The sequence below is a fragment of the Heterodontus francisci genome, chromosome 6, assembly GCF_036365525.1.
Source record: "Heterodontus francisci isolate sHetFra1 chromosome 6, sHetFra1.hap1, whole genome shotgun sequence".
Classification (NCBI taxonomy): domain Eukaryota; kingdom Metazoa; phylum Chordata; class Chondrichthyes; order Heterodontiformes; family Heterodontidae; genus Heterodontus; species Heterodontus francisci.
Genome location: NC_090376.1, coordinates 4,033,523 through 4,054,572, shown reverse-complemented (window position 1 = coordinate 4,054,572; position 21,050 = coordinate 4,033,523).

The window sequence follows — 21,050 nt, the reverse complement described above, 5'->3', positions numbered from 1 at the left end:
GGAATGCACTGTCTGAGACTGTGGTGGTGGCAGGTTAAGTGAGTGTTTAGGATCTGGAATGCACTGTCTGAGAGTGTGGTGGAAGCAGGTTTAATGTGTGTTTAGGATCTGGAATGCACTGTCTGAGAGTGTGGTGGAGGCAGGTTCAGTGAGTGTTTAGGATCTGGAATGCACTGTCTGAGAGTGTGGTGGAGCAGGTTAAGTGAGTGTTTAGGATCTGGAATGCACTGTCTGAGAGTGTGGTGGAAGCAGGTTAAGTGAGTGTTTAGGAGCTGGAATGCACTGTCTCAGAGTGTGGTGGAGGCAGGTTCAGTGAGTGTTTAGGATCTGGAATGCACTGTCTGAGAGTGTGGTGGAGCAGGTTAAGTGAGTGTTTAGGATCTGGAATGCACTGTCTGAGAGTGTGGTGGAAGCAGGTTAAGTGAGTGTTTAGGAGCTGGAATGCACTGTCTCAGAGTGTGGTGGAGGCAGGTTCAGTGAGTGTTTAGGATCTGGAATGCACTGTCTGAGAGTGTGGTGGAGCAGGTTAAGTGAGTGTTTAGGATCTGGAATGCACTGTCTGAGAGTGTGGTGGAGCAGGTTAAGTGAGTGTTTAGGATCTGGAATGCACTGTCTGAGAGTGTGGTGGAAGCAGGTTAAGTGAGTGTTTAGGAGCTGGAATGCACTCTCTGAGAGTGTGGTGGAGGCAGGTTCAGTGCGTCGTTAGGATCTGGATTGCACTGTCTGAGAGTGTGGTGGAGGCAGGTTCAGTGTGTGTTTAGGATCTGGAATGGACTGTCTGAGAGTGTGGTAGAGGCAGGTTCAGTGCGTGGTTAGGATCTGGATTACACTGTCTAAGAGTGTGGTGGAGGCAGGTTCAGTGCGTGTTTAGGATCTGGAATGCACTGTCTGAGAGTGTGGTGGAGGCAGGTTCAGTGAGTGTTTAGGATCTGGAATGCACTGCCTGAGAGTGTGGTTGTGACAGGTTTAGTGAATGTTTAGGATCTGGAATGCACTGTCTGAGAGTGTGGTGGAGGCAGGTTCAGTGAGTGTTTCGGATCTGGAATGCATTTTCTGAGAGTGTAGTGGAGGCAGGTTCAGTGAGTGTTTAGGATCTGGAATGCACTGCCTGAGAGTGTGGTTGTGACAGGTTTAGTGAATGTTTAGGATCTGGAATGCACTGTCTGAGAGTGTGGTGGAGGCAGGTTCAGTGCGTGTTTAGGATCTGGAATGCACTGTCTGAGAGTGTGGTGGAGGCAGGTTCAGTGCGTGTTTAGGATCTGGAATGCACTGTCTGAGAGTGTGGTGGAGGCAGGTTCAGTGAGTGTTTAGGATCTGGAATGCACTGTCTGAGAGTGTGGTGGAGGCAGGTTCAGTGAGTGTTTCGGATCTGGAATGCATTTTCTGAGAGTGTAGTGGAGGCAGGTTCAGTGAGTGTTTAGGATCTGGAATGCACTGCCTGAGAGTGTGGTTGTGACAGGTTTAGTGAATGTTTAGGATCTGGAATGCACTGTCTGAGAGTGTGGTGGAGGCAGGTGCAGTGTGTGTTTAGGATCTGGAATGCACTGCCTGAGAGTGTGGTGGAGGCAGGTTCAGTGCGTGGTTAGGATCTGGATTGCACTGTCTGAGAGTGTGGTGGAGGCAGGTGCAGTGTGTGTTTAGGATCTGGAATGCACTGTCTGAGAGTGTGGTGGAGGCAGGTTCAGTGAGTGTTTAGGATCTGGAATGCATTGTCTGAGAGTGTGGTGGAGGCAGGTTCAGTGAGTGTTTAGGATCTGGAATGCACTGTCTGAGAGTGTGGTGGAGGCAGGTTCAGTGAGTGTTTAGGATCTGGAATGTACTGCCTGAGAGTGTGGTGGAGGCAGGTTCAGTGAGTGTTTAGGATCTGGAATGCACTGTCTGAGAGCGTGGTGGAGGCAGGTTCATTGCGTGGTTAGGATCTGGATTGCACTGTCTGAGAGTGTGGTGGAGGCAGGTTCAGTTCGTGTTTAGGATCTGGAATGCACTGTCTGAGAGTGTGGTGGAGGCAGGTTCAGTTAGTGTTTAGGATCTGGAATGCACTGCCTGAGAGTGTGGTTGTGACAGGTTTAGTGAATGTTTAGGATCTGGAATGCACTGCCTGAGAGTCTGGTGGAGGCAGGTTAAGTGAGTGTTTAGGATCTGGAATGCACTGTCTGAGAGTGTGGTGGAGGCAGGTTCAGTGAGTGTTTATGATCTGGAATGCACTTTCTGAGAGTGTGGTGGAGGCAGGTTCAGTGCGTGGTTAGGATCTGGATTGCACTGTCTGAGAGTGTGGTGGAGGCAGGTTCAGTTAGTGTTTAGGATCTGGAATGCACTGTCTGAGAGTGTGGTGGAGGCAGGTTCAGTGCGTGTTTATGATCTGGAATGCACTGCCTGAGAGTGTGGTGGAGGCAGGTTCAGTGTGTGTTTAGGATCTGGAATGCACTGTCTGAGAGTGTGGTGGAGGCAGGTTCAGTGAGTGTTTAGGATCTGGAATGCACTGTCTGAGAGTGTGGTGGAGCAGGTTAAGTGAGTGTTTAGGATCTGGAATGCACTGTCTGAGAGTGTGGTGGAAGCAGGTGAAGTGAGTGTTTAGGAGCTGGAATGCACTGTCTGAGAGTGTGGTGGAGGCAGATTCAGTGAGTGTTTAGGATCTGGAATGCACTGTCTGAGAGTGTGGTGGAGGCAGGTTCAGTGAGTGTTTAGGATCTGGAATGCACTGTCTGAGAGTGTGGTGGAGCAGGTTAAGTGAGTGTTTAGGATCTGGAATGCACTGTCTGAGAGTGTGGTGGAGGCAGGTTCAGTGAGTGTTTAGGAGCTGGAATGCACTGTCTGAGAGTGTGGTGGAGCAGGTTAAGTGAGTGTTTAGGATCTGGAATGCACTGCCTGAGAGTGTGGTGGAGGCAGGTTAAGTGCGTGGTTAGGATCTGGAATGCACTGTCTGAGACTGTGGTGGTGGCAGGTTAAGTGAGTGTTTAGGATCTGGAATGCACTGTCTGAGAGTGTGGTGGAAGCAGGTTTAATGTGTGTTTAGGATCTGGAATGCACTGTCTGAGAGTGTGGTGGAGGCAGGTTCAGTGAGTGTTTAGGATCTGGAATGCACTGTCTGAGAGTGTGGTGGAGCAGGTTAAGTGAGTGTTTAGGATCTGGAATGCACTGTCTGAGAGTGTGGTGGAAGCAGGTTAAGTGAGTGTTTAGGAGCTGGAATGCACTGTCTCAGAGTGTGGTGGAGGCAGGTTCAGTGAGTGTTTAGGATCTGGAATGCACTGTCTGAGAGTGTGGTGGAGCAGGTTAAGTGAGTGTTTAGGATCTGGAATGCACTGTCTGAGAGTGTGGTGGAAGCAGGTTAAGTGAGTGTTTAGGAGCTGGAATGCACTGTCTCAGAGTGTGGTGGAGGCAGGTTCAGTGAGTGTTTAGGATCTGGAATGCACTGTCTGAGAGTGTGGTGGAGCAGGTTAAGTGAGTGTTTAGGATCTGGAATGCACTGTCTGAGAGTGTGGTGGAGCAGGTTAAGTGAGTGTTTAGGATCTGGAATGCACTGTCTGAGAGTGTGGTGGAAGCAGGTTAAGTGAGTGTTTAGGAGCTGGAATGCACTCTCTGAGAGTGTGGTGGAGGCAGGTTCAGTGCGTCGTTAGGATCTGGATTGCACTGTCTGAGAGTGTGGTGGAGGCAGGTTCAGTGTGTGTTTAGGATCTGGAATGGACTGTCTGAGAGTGTGGTAGAGGCAGGTTCAGTGCGTGGTTAGGATCTGGATTACACTGTCTAAGAGTGTGGTGGAGGCAGGTTCAGTGCGTGTTTAGGATCTGGAATGCACTGTCTGAGAGTGTGGTGGAGGCAGGTTCAGTGAGTGTTTAGGATCTGGAATGCACTGCCTGAGAGTGTGGTTGTGACAGGTTTAGTGAATGTTTAGGATCTGGAATGCACTGTCTGAGAGTGTGGTGGAGGCAGGTTCAGTGAGTGTTTCGGATCTGGAATGCATTTTCTGAGAGTGTAGTGGAGGCAGGTTCAGTGAGTGTTTAGGATCTGGAATGCACTGCCTGAGAGTGTGGTTGTGACAGGTTTAGTGAATGTTTAGGATCTGGAATGCACTGTCTGAGAGTGTGGTGGAGGCAGGTTCAGTGCGTGTTTAGGATCTGGAATGCACTGTCTGAGAGTGTGGTGGAGGCAGGTTCAGTGCGTGTTTAGGATCTGGAATGCACTGTCTGAGAGTGTGGTGGAGGCAGGTTCAGTGAGTGTTTAGGATCTGGAATGCACTGTCTGAGAGTGTGGTGGAGGCAGGTTCAGTGAGTGTTTCGGATCTGGAATGCATTTTCTGAGAGTGTGGTGGAGGCAGGTTCAGTGCGTGGTTAGGATCTGGATTGCACTGTCTGAGAGTGTGGTGGAGGCAGGTGCAGTGTGTGTTTAGGATCTGGAATGCACTGTCTGAGAGTGTGGTGGAGGCAGGTTCAGTGAGTGTTTAGGATCTGGAATGCATTGTCTGAGAGTGTGGTGGAGGCAGGTTCAGTGAGTGTTTAGGATCTGGAATGCACTGTCTGAGAGTGTGGTGGAGGCAGGTTCAGTGAGTGTTTAGGATCTGGAATGTACTGCCTGAGAGTGTGGTGGAGGCAGGTTCAGTGAGTGTTTAGGATCTGGAATGCACTGTCTGAGAGCGTGGTGGAGGCAGGTTCATTGCGTGGTTAGGATCTGGATTGCACTGTCTGAGAGTGTGGTGGAGGCAGGTTCAGTTCGTGTTTAGGATCTGGAATGCACTGTCTGAGAGTGTGGTGGAGGCAGGTTCAGTTAGTGTTTAGGATCTGGAATGCACTGCCTGAGAGTGTGGTTGTGACAGGTTTAGTGAATGTTTAGGATCTGGAATGCACTGCCTGAGAGTCTGGTGGAGGCAGGTTAAGTGAGTGTTTAGGATCTGGAATGCACTGTCTGAGAGTGTGGTGGAGGCAGGTTCAGTGAGTGTTTATGATCTGGAATGCACTTTCTGAGAGTGTGGTGGAGGCAGGTTCAGTGCGTGGTTAGGATCTGGATTGCACTGTCTGAGAGTGTGGTGGAGGCAGGTTCAGTTAGTGTTTAGGATCTGGAATGCACTGTCTGAGAGTGTGGTGGAGGCAGGTTCAGTGCGTGTTTATGATCTGGAATGCACTGCCTGAGAGTGTGGTGGAGGCAGGTTCAGTGTGTGTTTAGGATCTGGAATGCACTGTCTGAGAGTGTGGTGGAGGCAGGTTCAGTGAGTGTTTAGGATCTGGAATGCACTGTCTGAGAGTGTGGTGGAGCAGGTTAAGTGAGTGTTTAGGATCTGGAATGCACTGTCTGAGAGTGTGGTGGAAGCAGGTGAAGTGAGTGTTTAGGAGCTGGAATGCACTGTCTGAGAGTGTGGTGGAGGCAGATTCAGTGAGTGTTTAGGATCTGGAATGCACTGTCTGAGAGTGTGGTGGAGGCAGGTTCAGTGAGTGTTTAGGATCTGGAATGCACTGTCTGAGAGTGTGGTGGAGCAGGTTAAGTGAGTGTTTAGGATCTGGAATGCACTGTCTGAGAGTGTGGTGGAGGCAGGTTCAGTGAGTGTTTAGGAGCTGGAATGCACTGTCTGAGAGTGTGGTGGAGGCAGGTTCAGTGAGTGTTTAGGATCTGGAATGCACTGTCTGAGAGTGTGGTGGAGGCAGGTTCAGTGAGTGTTTAGGATCTGGAATGCATTGTCTGAGAGTGTGGTGGAGGCAGGTTCAGTTAGTGTTTACGATCTGGAATGCACTGCCTGAGAGTGTGATTGTGACAGGTTTAGTGAATGTTTCGGATCTGGAGTGCACTGTCTGAGAGTGTGGTGGAGGCAGGTTCAGTGAGTATTTAGGATCTGGAATGCACTGCATGAGCGTGTGATGGAGGCAGGTTCAGTGAGTGTTTAGGATCTGGAATGCACTGTCTGAGAGTGTGGTGGAGGCAGGTTCAGTGAGTGTTTCGGATCTGGAATGCATTGTCTGAGAGTGTCGTGGAGGCAGGTTCAGTGAGTGTTTAGGATCTGGAATGCACTGTCTGAGAGTGTGGTGGAGGCAGGTGCAGTGTGTGTTTAGGATCTGGAATGCACTGCCTGAGAGTGTGGTGGAGGCAGGTTCAGTGCGTGTTTAGGATCTGGAATGCACTGTCTGAGAGTGTGGTGGAGGCAGGTTCAGTGAGTGTTTAGGATCTGGAATGCACTGTCTGAGAGTGTGGTGGAGGCAGGTTCAGTGAGTGTTTAGGATCTGGAATGCACTGTCTGAGAGTGTGGTGGAGCAGGTTAAGTGAGTGTTTAGGATCTGGAATGCACTGTCTGAGAGTGTGGTGGAGGCAGGTTCAGTGAGTGTTTAGGAGCTGGAATGCACTGTCTGAGAGTGTGGTGGAGGCAGGTTCAGTGAGTGTTTAGGATCTGGAATGCACTGTCTGAGAGTGTGGTGGAGGCAGGTTCAGTGAGTGTTTAGGATCTGGAATGCATTGTCTGAGAGTGTGGTGGAGGCAGGTTCAGTTAGTGTTTACGATCTGGAATGCACTGCCTGAGAGTGTGATTGTGACAGGTTTAGTGAATGTTTCGGATCTGGAGTGCACTGTCTGAGAGTGTGGTGGAGGCAGGTTCAGTGAGTATTTAGGATCTGGAATGCACTGCATGAGCGTGTGATGGAGGCAGGTTCAGTGAGTGTTTAGGATCTGGAATGCACTGTCTGAGAGTGTGGTGGAGGCAGGTTCAGTGAGTGTTTCGGATCTGGAATGCATTGTCTGAGAGTGTCGTGGAGGCAGGTTCAGTGAGTGTTTAGGATCTGGAATGCACTGCCTGAGAGTGTGGTTGTGACAGGTTTAGTGAATGTTTAGGATCTGGAATGCACTGTCTGAGAGTGTGGTGGAGGCAGGTGCAGTGTGTGTTTAGGATCTGGAATGCACTGCCTGAGAGTGTGGTGGAGGCAGGTTCAGTGCGTGGTTAGGATCTGGATTGCACTGTCTGAGAGTGTGGTGGAGGCAGGTGCAGTGTGTGTTTAGGATCTGGAATGCATCGTCTGAGAGTGTGGTGGAGGCAGGTTCAGTGAGTGTTTAGGATCTGGAATGCACTGTCTGAGAGTGTGGTGGAGGCAGGTTCAGTGAGCGTTTAGGATCTGGAATGCACTGTCTGAGAGTGTGGTGGAGGCAGGTTCAGTGTTTGTTTATGATCTGGAATGCATTGTCTGAAAGTGTGGTGGAGGCAGGTTCAGTGAGTGTTTAGGAGCTGGAATGCACTATCTGAGAGTGTGGTGGAGGCAGGTTCAGTGAGTGTTTAGGATCTGGAATGCACTGTCTGAGAGTGTGGTGGAGGCAGGTTCAGTGAGTGTTTAGGATCTGGAATGTACTGCCTGAGAGTGTGGTGGAGGCAGGTTCAGTGAGTGTTTAGGATCTGGAATGCACTGTCTGAGAGTGTGGTGGAGGCAGGTTCAGTTAGTGTTTAGGATCTGGAATGCACTGCCTGAGAGTGTGGTTGTGACAGGTTTAGTGAATGTTTAGGATCTGGAATGCACTGTCTGAGAGTGTGGTGGAGGCAGGTTCAGTGCGTGGTTAGGATCTGGATTGCACTGTCTGAGAGTGTGGTGGAGGCAGGTTCAGTGAATGTTTATGATCTGGAATGCACTGCCTGAGAGTCTGGTGGAGGCAGGTTAAGTGAGTGTTTAGGATCTGGAATGCACTGTCTGAGAGTGTGTTGGAGGCAGGTTCAGTGCGTGGTTAGGATCTGGATTGCACTGTCTGAGAGTGTGGTGGAGGCAGGTTCAGTGAGTATTTAGGATCTGGAATGCACTGCATGAGCGTGTGATGGAGGCAGGTTCAGTGAGTGTTTAGGATCTGGAATGCACTGTCTGAGAGTGTGGTGGAGGCAGGTTCAGTGAGTGTTTCGGATCTGGAATGCATTGTCTGAGAGTGTCGTGGAGGCAGGTTCAGTGAGTGTTTAGGATCTGGAATGCACTGTCTGAGAGTGTGGTGGAGGCAGGTGCAGTGTGTGTTTAGGATCTGGAATGCACTGCCTGAGAGTGTGGTGGAGGCAGGTTCAGTGCGTGTTTAGGATCTGGAATGCACTGTCTGAGAGTGTGGTGGAGGCAGGTTCAGTGAGTGTTTAGGATCTGGAATGCACTGTCTGAGAGTGTGGTGGAGGCAGGTTCAGTGAGTGTTTAGGATCTGGAATGCACTGTCTGAGAGTGTGGTGGAGCAGGTTAAGTGAGTGTTTAGGATCTGGAATGCACTGTCTGAGAGTGTGGTGGAGGCAGGTTCAGTGAGTGTTTAGGAGCTGGAATGCACTGTCTGAGAGTGTGGTGGAGGCAGGTTCAGTGAGTGTTTAGGATCTGGAATGCACTGTCTGAGAGTGTGGTGGAGGCAGGTTCAGTGAGTGTTTAGGATCTGGAATGCATTGTCTGAGAGTGTGGTGGAGGCAGGTTCAGTTAGTGTTTACGATCTGGAATGCACTGCCTGAGAGTGTGATTGTGACAGGTTTAGTGAATGTTTCGGATCTGGAGTGCACTGTCTGAGAGTGTGGTGGAGGCAGGTTCAGTGAGTATTTAGGATCTGGAATGCACTGCATGAGCGTGTGATGGAGGCAGGTTCAGTGAGTGTTTAGGATCTGGAATGCACTGTCTGAGAGTGTGGTGGAGGCAGGTTCAGTGAGTGTTTCGGATCTGGAATGCATTGTCTGAGAGTGTCGTGGAGGCAGGTTCAGTGAGTGTTTAGGATCTGGAATGCACTGCCTGAGAGTGTGGTTGTGACAGGTTTAGTGAATGTTTAGGATCTGGAATGCACTGTCTGAGAGTGTGGTGGAGGCAGGTGCAGTGTGTGTTTAGGATCTGGAATGCACTGCCTGAGAGTGTGGTGGAGGCAGGTTCAGTGCGTGGTTAGGATCTGGATTGCACTGTCTGAGAGTGTGGTGGAGGCAGGTGCAGTGTGTGTTTAGGATCTGGAATGCATCGTCTGAGAGTGTGGTGGAGGCAGGTTCAGTGAGTGTTTAGGATCTGGAATGCACTGTCTGAGAGTGTGGTGGAGGCAGGTTCAGTGAGCGTTTAGGATCTGGAATGCACTGTCTGAGAGTGTGGTGGAGGCAGGTTCAGTGTTTGTTTATGATCTGGAATGCATTGTCTGAAAGTGTGGTGGAGGCAGGTTCAGTGAGTGTTTAGGAGCTGGAATGCACTATCTGAGAGTGTGGTGGAGGCAGGTTCAGTGAGTGTTTAGGATCTGGAATGCACTGTCTGAGAGTGTGGTGGAGGCAGGTTCAGTGAGTGTTTAGGATCTGGAATGTACTGCCTGAGAGTGTGGTGGAGGCAGGTTCAGTGAGTGTTTAGGATCTGGAATGCACTGTCTGAGAGTGTGGTGGAGGCAGGTTCAGTTAGTGTTTAGGATCTGGAATGCACTGCCTGAGAGTGTGGTTGTGACAGCTTTAGTGAATGTTTAGGATCTGGAATGCACTGTCTGAGAGTGTGGTGGAGGCAGGTTCAGTGCGTGGTTAGGATCTGGATTGCACTGTCTGAGAGTGTGGTGGAGGCAGGTTCAGTGAATGTTTATGATCTGGAATGCACTGCCTGAGAGTCTGGTGGAGGCAGGTTAAGTGAGTGTTTAGGATCTGGAATGCACTGTCTGAGAGTGTGTTGGAGGCAGGTTCAGTGCGTGGTTAGGATCTGGATTGCACTGTCTGAGAGTGTGGTGGAGGCAGGTTCAGTGAGTGTTTATGCTCTGGAATGCACTGTCTGAGAGCGTGGTGCAGGCAGGTTCAGTGCGTGGTTAGGATCTGGATTGCACTGTCTGAGAGTGTGGTGGAGGCAGGTTCAGTTAGTGTTTAGGATCTGGAATGCACTGTCTGAGAGTGTGGTGGAGGCAGGTTCAGTTAGTGTTTAGGATCTGGAATGCACTGCCTGAGAGTGTGGTTGTGACAGGTTTAGTGAATGTTTAGGATCTGGAATGCACTGTCTGAGAGTGTGGTGGAGGCAGGTTAAGTGAGTGTTTAGGATCTGGAATGCACTGTCTGAGAGTGTGGTGGAGGCAGGTTCAGTGCGTGGTTAGGATCTGGATTGCACTGTCTGAGAGTGTGGTGGAGGCAGGTTCAGTGAGTGTTTATGATCTGGAATGCACTGCCTGAGAGTCTGGTGGAGGCAGGTTAAGTGAGTGTTTAGGATCTGGAATGCACTGTCTGAGAGTGTGTTGGAGGCAGGTTCAGTGCGTGGTTAGGATCTGGATTGCACTGTCTGAGAGTGTGGTGGAGGCAGGTTCAGTGAGTGTTTATGATCTGGAATGCACTGTCTGAGAGCGTGGTGCAGGCAGGTTCAGTGCGTGGTTAGGATCTGGATTGCACTGTCTGAGAGTGTGGTGGAGGCAGGTTCAGTTAGTGTTTAGGATCTGGAATGCACTGTCTGAGAGTGTGGTGGAGGCAGGTTCAGTGCGTGTTTATGATCTGGAATGCACTGCCTGAGAGTGTGGTGGAGGCAGGTTCAGTGTGTGTTTAGGATCTGGAATGCACTGCCTGAGACTGTGGTGGAGGCAGGTTCAGTGAGTGTTTAGGATCTGGAATGCACTGCCTGAGAGTGTCGTGGAAGCAGATTAAAACAGTGTTTTTTATCTGGAATGCACTGTCTGAGAGTGTGGTGGAGGCAGGTTCAGTGAGTGTTTAGGATCTGGAATGCACTGTCTGAGAGTGTGGTGGAGACAGGTTAAGTCAGTGTTTAGGATCTGGAATGCACTGTCTGAGAGTGTGGTGGAGGCAGGTTCAGTGAGTGTTTAGGATCTGGAATGCACTGTCTGAGACTGTGGTGGTGGCAGGTTCAGTGAATGTTTAGGATCTGGACTGCACTGCCTGAGAGTGTGGTGGAGGCAGGTTCAGTGAGTGTTTAGGATCTGGAATGCACTGCCTGAGAGTGTGGTGGAGGCAGGTTAAGTGCGTGGTTAGGATCTGGAATGCACTGTCTGAGAGTGTGATTGTGACAGGTTTAGTGAATGTTTCGGATCTGGAGTGCACTGTCTGAGAGTGTGGTGGAGGCAGGTTCAGTGAGTATTTAGGATCTGGAACGCACTGCATGAGCGTGTGATGGAGGCAGGTTCAGTGAGTGTTTAGGATCTGGAATGCACTGTCTGAGAGTGTGGTGGAGGCAGGTTCAGTGAGTGTTTCGGATCTGGAATGCATTGTCTGAGAGTGTCGTGGAGGCAGGTTCAGTGAGTGTTTAGGATCTGGAATGCACTGCCTGAGAGTGTGGTTGTGACAGGTTTAGTGAATGTTTAGGATCTGGAATGCACTGTCTGAGAGTGTGGTGGAGGCAGGTGCAGTGTGTGTTTAGGATCTGGAATGCACTGCCTGAGAGTGTGGTGGAGGCAGGTTCAGTGCGTGTTTAGGATCTGGAATGCACTGTCTGAGAGTGTGGTGGAGGCAGGTTCAGTGAGTGTTTAGGATCTGGAATGCACTGTCTGAGAGTGTGGTGGAGGCAGGTTCAGTGAGTGTTTAGGATCTGGAATGCACTGTCTGAGAGTGTGGTGGAGCAGGTTAAGTGAGTGTTTAGGATCTGGAATGCACTGTCTGAGAGTGTGGTGGAGGCAGGTTCAGTGAGTGTTTAGGAGCTGGAATGCACTGTCTGAGAGTGTGGTGGAGGCAGGTTCAGTGAGTGTTTAGGATCTGGAATGCACTGTCTGAGAGTGTGGTGGAGGCAGGTTCAGTGAGTGTTTAGGATCTGGAATGCATTGTCTGAGAGTGTGGTGGAGGCAGGTTCAGTTAGTGTTTACGATCTGGAATGCACTGCCTGAGAGTGTGATTGTGACAGGTTTAGTGAATGTTTCGGATCTGGAGTGCACTGTCTGAGAGTGTGGTGGAGGCAGGTTCAGTGAGTATTTAGGATCTGGAATGCACTGCATGAGCGTGTGATGGAGGCAGGTTCAGTGAGTGTTTAGGATCTGGAATGCACTGTCTGAGAGTGTGGTGGAGGCAGGTTCAGTGAGTGTTTCGGATCTGGAATGCATTGTCTGAGAGTGTCGTGGAGGCAGGTTCAGTGAGTGTTTAGGATCTGGAATGCACTGCCTGAGAGTGTGGTTGTGACAGGTTTAGTGAATGTTTAGGATCTGGAATGCAATGTCTGAGAGTGTGGTGGAGGCAGGTGCAGTGTGTGTTTAGGATCTGGAATGCACTGCCTGAGAGTGTGGTGGAGGCAGGTTCAGTGCGTGGTTAGGATCTGGATTGCACTGTCTGAGAGTGTGGTGGAGGCAGGTGCAGTGTGTGTTTAGGATCTGGAATGCCCCGTCTGAGAGTGTGGTGGAGGCAGGTTCAGTGAGTGTTTAGGATCTGGAATGCACTGTCTGAGAGTGTGGTGGAGGCAGGTTCAGTGAGCGTTTAGGATCTGGAATGAACTGTCTGAGAGTGTGGTGGAGGCAGGTTCAGTGAGTGTTGAGGATCTCTAATGCACTGTCTGAGAGTGTGGTGGAGGCAGGTTCAGTGTTTGTTTATGATCTGGAATGCATTGTCTGAAAGTGTGGTGGAGGCAGGTTCAGTGAGTGTTTAGGATCTGGAATGCACTGCCTGAGAGTGTGGTGGAGGCAGGTTCAGTGAGTGTTTAGGATCTGGAATGCACTGCCTGAGAGTGTGGTGGAGGCAGGTTCAGTGAGTGTTTAGGATCTGGAATGCACTGCCTGAGAGTGTGGTGGAGGCAGGTTCAGTGAGTGTTTATGATCTGGAATGCACTGTCTGAGAGTGTGGTGGAGGCAGGTTCAGTGAGTGTTTAGGATCTGGAATGTACTGCCTGAGAGTGTGGTGGAGGCAGGTTCAGTGAGTGTTTAGGATCTGGAATGCACTGTCTGAGAGCGTGGTGGAGGCAGGTTCATTGCGTGGTTAGGATCTGGATTGCACTGTCTGAGAGTGTGGTGGAGGCAGGTTCAGTTAGTGTTTAGGATCTGGAATGCACTGTCTGAGAGTGTGGTGGAGGCAGGTTCAGTTAGTGTTTAGGATCTGGAATGCACTGCCTGAGAGTGTGGTTGTGACAGGTTTAGTGAATGTTTAGGATCTGGAATGCACTGTCTGAGAGTGTGGTGGAGGCAGGTTAAGTGAGTGTTTAGGATCTGGAATGCACTGTCTGAGAGTGTGGTGGAGGCAGGTTCAGTGCGTGGTTAGGATCTGGATTGCACTGTCTGAGAGTGTGGTGGAGGCAGGTTCAGTGAGTGTTTATGATCTGGAATGCACTGCCTGAGAGTCTGGTGGAGGCAGGTTAAGTGAGTGTTTAGGATCTGGAATGCACTGTCTGAGAGTGTGTTGGAGGCAGGTTCAGTGCGTGGTTAGGATCTGGATTGCACTGTCTGAGAGTGTGGTGGAGGCAGGTTCAGTGAGTGTTTATGATCTGGAATGCACTGTCTGAGAGCGTGGTGCAGGCAGGTTCAGTGCGTGGTTAGGATCTGGATTGCACTGTCTGAGAGTGTGGTGGAGGCAGGTTCAGTTAGTGTTTAGGATCTGGAATGCACTGTCTGAGAGTGTGGTGGAGGCAGGTTCAGTGCGTGTTTATGATCTGGAATGCACTGCCTGAGAGTGTGGTGGAGGCAGGTTCAGTGTGTGTTTAGGATCTGGAATGCACTGCCTGAGACTGAGGTGGAGGCAGGTTCAGTGAGTGTTTAGGATCTGGAATGCACTGCCTGAGAGTGTCGTGGAAGCAGATTAAAACAGTGTTTTTTATCTGGAATGCACTGTCTGAGAGTGTGGTGGAGGCAGGTTCAGTGAGTGTTTAGGATCTGGAATGCACTGTCTGAGACTGTGGTGGTGGCAGGTTCAGTGAATGTTTAGGATCTGGACTGCACTGCCTGAGAGTGTGGTGGAGGCAGGTTCAGTGAGTGTTTAGGATCTGGAATGCACTGCCTGAGAGTGTGGTGGAGGCAGGTTAAGTGCGTGGTTAGGATCTGGAATGCACTGTCTGCGACTGTGGTGGTGGCAGGTTCAATGTGTGTTTAGGATCTGGAATGCACTGTCTGAGAGTGTGGTGGAAGCAGGTTCAATGTGTGTTTAGGATCTGGAATGCACTGTCTGAGAGTGTGGTGGAGGCAGGTTCAGTGAGTGTTTAGGATCTGGAATGCACTGTCTGAGAGTGTGGTGGAGCAGGCTAAGTGAGTGTTTAGGATCTGGAATGCACTGTCTGAGAGTGTCGTGGAAGCAGGTTAAGTGAGTGTTTAGGAGCTGGAATGCACTGTCTGAGAGTGTGGTGGAGGCAGGTTCAGTGAGTGTTTAGGAGCTGGAATGCACTGTCTGAGAGTGTGGTGGAGGCGGGTTTAGTGCGTGGTTAGGATCTGGATTGCACTGTCTGAGAGTGTGGTGGAGGCAGGTTCAGTGCGTGTTTAGGATCTGGAATGCACTGCCTGAGAGTGTGGTGGAGGCAGGTTCAGTGAGTGTTTAGGATCTGGAATACACTGTCTGAGAGTGTGGTGGAGGCGATTTCAGTGAGTGTTTAGGATCTGGATTGCACTGTCTGAGAGTGTGGTGGTGGCAGGTTCAGTGAATGTTTAGCATATGGAATGCACTGTCTGAGATCGTGGTGGAGGCAGGTTAAGTGAATGTTTAGGATCTGGAATGCACTGTCTGAGAGTGTGGTGGAGGCAGGTTCAGTGCGTGGTGAGGATCTGGAATGCACTGTCTGAGAGTGTGGTGGAGGCAGGTTAAGTGAATGTTTAGGATCTGGAATGCACTGTCTGAGAGTGTGGTGGAGGCAGGTTAAGTGAATGTTTAGGATCTGGAATGCACTGTCTGAGAGTGTGGTGGAGGCAGTTTCAGTGAGTGTTTAGGATCTGGATTGCACTGTCTGAGAGTGTGGTGGTGGCAGGTTCAGTGAATGTTTAGCATATGGAATGCACTGTCTGAGATCGTGGTGGAGGCAGGTTCAGTGAGTGTTTATGATCTGGAATGCACTGTCTGAGAGTGTGGTGGAGCAGGTTCAGTGTGTGTTTAGGATCTGGAATGCACTGTCTGAGAGTGTGGTGGAGGCAGGTTAAGTGAATGTTTAGGATCTGGAATGCACTGTCTGAGAGTGTGGTGGAGGCAGGTTCAGTGCGTGGTGAGGATCTGGAATGCACTGTCTGAGAGTGTGGTGGAGGCAGGTTAAGTGAATGTTTAGGATCTGGAATGCACTGTCTGAGAGTGTGGTGGAGGCAGGTTCAGTGAGTGTTTATGATCTGGAATGCACTGTCTGAGAGTGTGGTGGAGCAGGTTCAGTGTGTGTTTAGGATCTGGAATGCACTGTCTGGGAGTGTGGTGGAGGCAGGTTCAGTGAGTGTTTAGGATCTGGAATGCACTGTCTGAGAGTGTGGTGGAGGCAGGTTAAGTGAATGTTTAGGATCTGGAATGCACTGTCTGAGAGTGTGGTGGAGGCAGGTTCAGTGAGTGTTTATGATCTGGAATGCACTGTCTGAGAGTGTGGTGGAGCAGGTTCAGTGTGTGTTTAGGATCTGGAATGCTCTGTCTGGGAGTGTGGTGGAGGCAGGTTCAGTGAGTGTTTAGGATCTGGAATGCACTGTCTGAGAGTGTGGTGGAGGCAGGTTAAGTGAATGTTTAGGATCTGGAATGCACTGTCTGAGAGTGTGGTGGAGGCAGGTGCAGTGTGTGTTTAGGATGTGGAATGCACTGTCTGAGAGTGTGGTGGAGGCAGGTTCAGTGAGTGTTTAGGATCTGGAATGCACTGCCTGAGAGTGTGGTGGAGGCATGTTCAGTGCGTGGTTAGGATCTGGATTGCACTGTCTGAGAGTGTGGTGGAGGCAGGTGCAGTGTGTGTTTAGCATGTGGAATGCACTGTCTGAGAGTGTGGTGGAGGCAGGTTCAGTGAGTGTTTAGGATCTGGAATGCACTGTCTGAGAGTGTGGTGGAGGCAGGTTCAGTGAGTGTTTAGGATCTGGAATGCACTGCCTGAGAGTGTGGTGGAGGCAGGTTCAGTGCGTGGTTAGGATCTGGATTGCACTGTCTGAGAGTGTGGTGGAGGCAGGTGCAGTGTTTGTTTCGGATCTGGAATGCACTGTCTGAGAGTGTGGTGGAGACAGGTTCAGTGAGTGTTTAGGATCTGGAATGCACTGCCTGAGAGTGTGGTGGAGGCAGGTTCAGTGAGTGTTTATGATCTGGAATGCACTGTCTGAGAGTGTGGTGGAGGCAGGTTCAGTGAGTGTTTAGGATCTGGAATGCACTGCCAGAGAGTGTGGTGGAGGCAGGTTCAGTGAGTGTTTAGGATCTGGAATGCACTGCCAGAGAGTGTGGTGGAGTCAGGTTCAGTGAGTGTTTAGGATCTGGAATGCACTGTCTGAGAGTGTGGTGGAGGCAGGTTCAGTGAGTGTTTATGATCTGGAATGCACTGTCTGAGAGTGTGGTGGAGGCAGGTTCAGTGTGTGTTTCGGATCTGGAATGCACTGCCTGAGACTGTCGTGGAGGCAGGTTCAGTGAGTGTTTAGGATCTGGAATGCACTGCCTGAGAGTGTCGTGGAAGCAGGTTAAGTCAATGTTTAGGATCTGGAATGCACTGTCTGAGAGTGTGGTGGAGGCAGGTTCAGTGAGTGTTTAGGATCTGGAATGCACTGTCTGAGAGTGTGGTGGAGACAGGTTAAGTCAGTGTTTAGGATCTGGAATGCACTGTCTGAGAGTGTGGTGGAGGCAGGTTCAGTGAGTGTTTAGGATCTGGAATGCACTGCCTGAGAGTGTGGTGGAGGCAGGTTAAGTGCGTGGTTAGGATCTGGAATGCACTGTCTGCGACTGTGGTGGTGGCAGGTTCAATGTGTGTTTAGGATCTGGAATGCACTGTCTGAGAGTGTGGTGGAAGCAGGTTCAATGTGTGTTTAGGATCTGGAATGCACTGTCTGAGAGTGTGGTGGAGGCAGGTTCAGTGAGTGTTTAGGATCTGGAATGCACTGTCTGAGAGTGTGGTGGAGCAGGCTAAGTGAGTGTTTAGGATCTGGAATGCACTGTCTGAGAGTGTCGTGGAAGCAGGTTAAGTGAGTGTTTAGGAGCTGGAATGCACTGTCTGAGAGTGTGGTGGAGGCAGGTTCAGTGAGTGTTTAGGAGCTGGAATGCACTGTCTGAGAGTGTGGTGGAGGCGGGTTTAGTGCGTGGTTAGGATCTGGATTGCACTGTCTGAGAGTGTGGTGGAGGCAGGTTCAGTGCGTGTTTAGGATCTGGAATGCACTGCCTGAGAGTGTGGTGGAGGCAGGTTCAGTGAGTGTTTAGGATCTGGAATACACTGTCTGAGAGTGTGGTGGAGGCGATTTCAGTGAGTGTTTAGGATCTGGATTGCACTGTCTGAGAGTGTGGTGGTGGCAGGTTCAGTGAATGTTTAGCATATGGAATGCACTGTCTGAGATCGTGGTGGAGGCAGGTTAAGTCAGTGTTTAGGATCTGGAATGCACTGTCTGAGAGTGTGGTGGAGGCAGGTTCAGTGAGTGTTTAGGATCTGGAATGCACTGCCTGAGAGTGTGGTGGAGGCAGGTTAAGTGCGTGGTTAGGATCTGGAATGCACTGTCTGCGACTGTGGTGGTGGCAGGTTCAATGTGTGTTTAGGATCTGGAATGCACTGTCTGAGAGTGTGGTGGAAGCAGGTTCAATGTGTGTTTAGGATCTGGAATGCACTGTCTGAGAGTGTGGTGGAGGCAGGTTCAGTGAGTGTTTAGGATCTGGAATGCACTGTCTGAGAGTGTGGTGGAGCAGGCTAAGTGAGTGTTTAGGATCTGGAATGCACTGTCTGAGAGTGTCGTGGAAGCAGGTTAAGTGAGTGTTTAGGAGCTGGAATGCACTGTCTGAGAGTGTGGTGGAGGCAGGTTCAGTGAGTGTTTAGGAGCTGGAATGCACTGTCTGAGAGTGTGGTGGAGGCGGGTTTAGTGCGTGGTTAGGATCTGGATTGCACTGTCTGAGAGTGTGGTGGAGGCAGGTTCAGTGCGTGTTTAGGATCTGGAATGCACTGCCTGAGAGTGTGGTGGAGGCAGGTTCAGTGAGTGTTTAGGATCTGGAATACACTGTCTGAGAGTGTGGTGGAGGCGATTTCAGTGAGTGTTTAGGATCTGGATTGCACTGTCTGAGAGTGTGGTGGTGGCAGGTTCAGTGAATGTTTAGCATATGGAATGCACTGTCTGAGATCGTGGTGGAGGCAGGTTAAGTGAATGTTTAGGATCTGGAATGCACTGTCTGAGAGTGTGGTGGAGGCAGGTTCAGTGCGTGGTGAGGATCTGGAATGCACTGTCTGAGAGTGTGGTGGAGGCAGGTTAAGTGAATGTTTAGGATCTGGAATGCACTGTCTGAGAGTGTGGTGGAGGCAGGTTAAGTGAATGTTTAGGATCTGGAATGCACTGTCTGAGAGTGTGGTGGAGGCAGTTTCAGTGAGTGTTTAGGATCTGGATTGCACTGTCTGAGAGTGTGGTGGTGGCAGGTTCAGTGAATGTTTAGCATATGGAATGCACTGTCTGAGATCGTGGTGGAGGCAGGTTCAGTGAGTGTTTATGATCTGGAATGCACTGTCTGAGAGTGTGGTGGAGGCAGGTTAAGTGAATGTTTAGGATCTGGAATGCACTGTCTGAGAGTGTGGTGGAGGCAGGTTCAGTGCGTGGTGAGGATCTGGAATGCACTGTCTGAGAGTGTGGTGGAGGCAGGTTAAGTGAATGTTTAGGATCTGGAATGCACTGTCTGAGAGTGTGGTGGAGGCAGGTTCAGTGAGTGTTTATGATCTGGAATGCACTGTCTGAGAGTGTGGTGGAGCAGGTTCAGTGTGTGTTTAGGATCTGGAATGCACTGTCTGGGAGTGTGGTGGAGGCAGGTTCAGTGAGTGTTTAGGATCTGGAATGCACTGTCTGAGAGTGTGGTGGAGGCAGGTTAAGTGAATGTTTAGGATCTGGAATGCACTGTCTGAGAGTGTGGTGGAGGCAGGTTCAGTGAGTGTTTATGATCTGGAATGCACTGTCTGAGAGTGTGGTGGAGCAGGTTCAGTGTGTGTTTAGGATCTGGAATGCACTGTCTGGGAGTGTGGTGGAGGCAGGTTCAGTGAGTGTTTAGGATCTGGAATGCACTGTCTGAGAGTGTGGTGGAGGCAGGTTAAGTGAATGTTTAGGATCTGGAATGCACTGTCTGAGAGTGTGGTGGAGGCAGGTGCAGTGTGTGTTTAGGATGTGGAATGCACTGTCTGAGAGTGTGGTGGAGGCAGGTTCAGTGAGTGTTTAGGATCTGGAATGCACTGCCTGAGAGTGTGGTGGAGGCATGTTCAGTGCGTGGTTAGGATCTGGATTGCACTGTCTGAGAGTGTGGTGGAGGCAGGTGCAGTGTGTGTTTAGCATGTGGAATGCACTGTCTGAGAGTGTGGTGGAGGCAGGTTCAGTGAGTGTTTAGGATCTGGAATGCACTGTCTGAGAGTGTGGTGGAGGCAGGTTCAGTGAGTGTTTAGGATCTGGAATGCACTGCCTGAGAGTGTGGTGGAGGCAGGTTCAGTCCGTGGTTAGGATCTGGATTGCACTGTCTGAGAGTGTGGTGGAGGCAGGTGCAGTGTTTGTTTCGGATCTGGAATGCACTGTCTGAGAGTGTGGTGGAGACAGGTTCAGTGAGTGTTTAGGATCTGGAATGCACTGCCTGAGAGTGTGGTGGAGGCAGGTTCAGTGAGTGTTTATGATCTGGAATGCACTGTCTGAGAGTGTGGTGGAGGCAGGTTCAGTGAGTGTTTAGGATCTGGAATGCACTGCCAGAGAGTGTGGTGGAGGCAGGTTCAGTGAGTGTTTAGGATCTGGAATGCACTGCCAGAGAGTGTGGTGGAGTCAGGTTCAGTGAGTGTTTAGGATCTGGAATGCACTGTCTGAGAGTGTGGTGGAGGCAGGTTCAGTGAGTGTTTATGATCTGGAATGCACTGTCTGAGAGTGTGGTGGAGGCAGGTTCAGTGTGTGTTTCGGATCTGGAATGCACTGCCTGAGACTGTCGTGGAGGCAGGTTCAGTGAGTGTTTAGGATCTGGAATGCACTGCCTGAGAGTGTCGTGGAAGCAGGTTAAGTCAATGTTTAGGATCTGGAATGCACTGTCTGAGAGTGTGGTGGAGGCAGGTTCAGTGAGTGTTTAGGATCTGGAATGCACTGTCTGAGAGTGTGGTGGAGACAGGTTAAGTCAGTGTTTAGGATCTGGAATGCACTGTCTGAGAGTGTGGTGGAGGCAGGTTCAGTGAGTGTTTAGGATCTGGAATGCACTGCCTGAGAGTGTGGTGGAGGCAGGTTAAGTGCGTGGTTAGGATCTGGAATGCACTGTCTGCGACTGTGGTGGTGGCAGGTTCAATGTGTGTTTAGGATCTGGAATGCACTGTCTGAGAGTGTGGTGGAAGCAGGTTCAATGTGTGTTTAGGATCTGGAATGCACTGTCTGAGAGTGTGGTGGAGGCAGGTTCAGTGAGTGTTTAGGATCTGGAATGCACTGTCTGAGAGTGTGGTGGAGCAGGCTAAGTGAGTGTTTAGGATCTGGAATGCACTGTCTGAGAGTGTGGTGGAAGCAGGTTCAATGTGTGTTTAGGATCTGGAATGCACTGTCTGAGAGTGTGGTGGAGACAGGTTAAGTCAGTGTTTAGGATCTGGAATGCACTGTCTGAGAGTGTGGTGGAAGCAGGTTCAGTGAGTGTTTAGGAGCTGGAATGCACTGTCTGAGACTGTGGTGGTGGCAGGTTCAGTGAATGTTTAGGATCTGGACTGCACTGCCTCAGAGTGTGGTGGAGGCAGGTTCAGTGCATCGTTAGGATCTGGAATGCACTGCCTGAGAGCGTGGTGGAGGCAAGTTCAGTGAGTGTTTAGGATCTGGAATGTACTGTCTGAGAGTGTGGTGGAGGCAGGTTCCGTGAGTGTTTAGGATCTGGAATGCACTGCCTGAGAGTGTGGTGGAGGCAGGTTCAGTGAGTGTTTAGGATCTGGAATGCACTGTCTGAGAGTGTGGTGGAGGCAAGTTCAGTGAGTCTTTAGGAACTGGAATGCACTGTCTGAGAGTGTGGTGGAGGCAGGTTCAGTGTGTGTTTAGGATCTGGAATGCACTGCCTGAGAGTGTGGTGGAGGCAGGTTCAGTGAGTGTTTAGGATCTGGAATGCACTGCCTGAGAGTGTGGTGGAGGCATGTTCAGTGTGTGTTTAGGATCTGGAATGCACT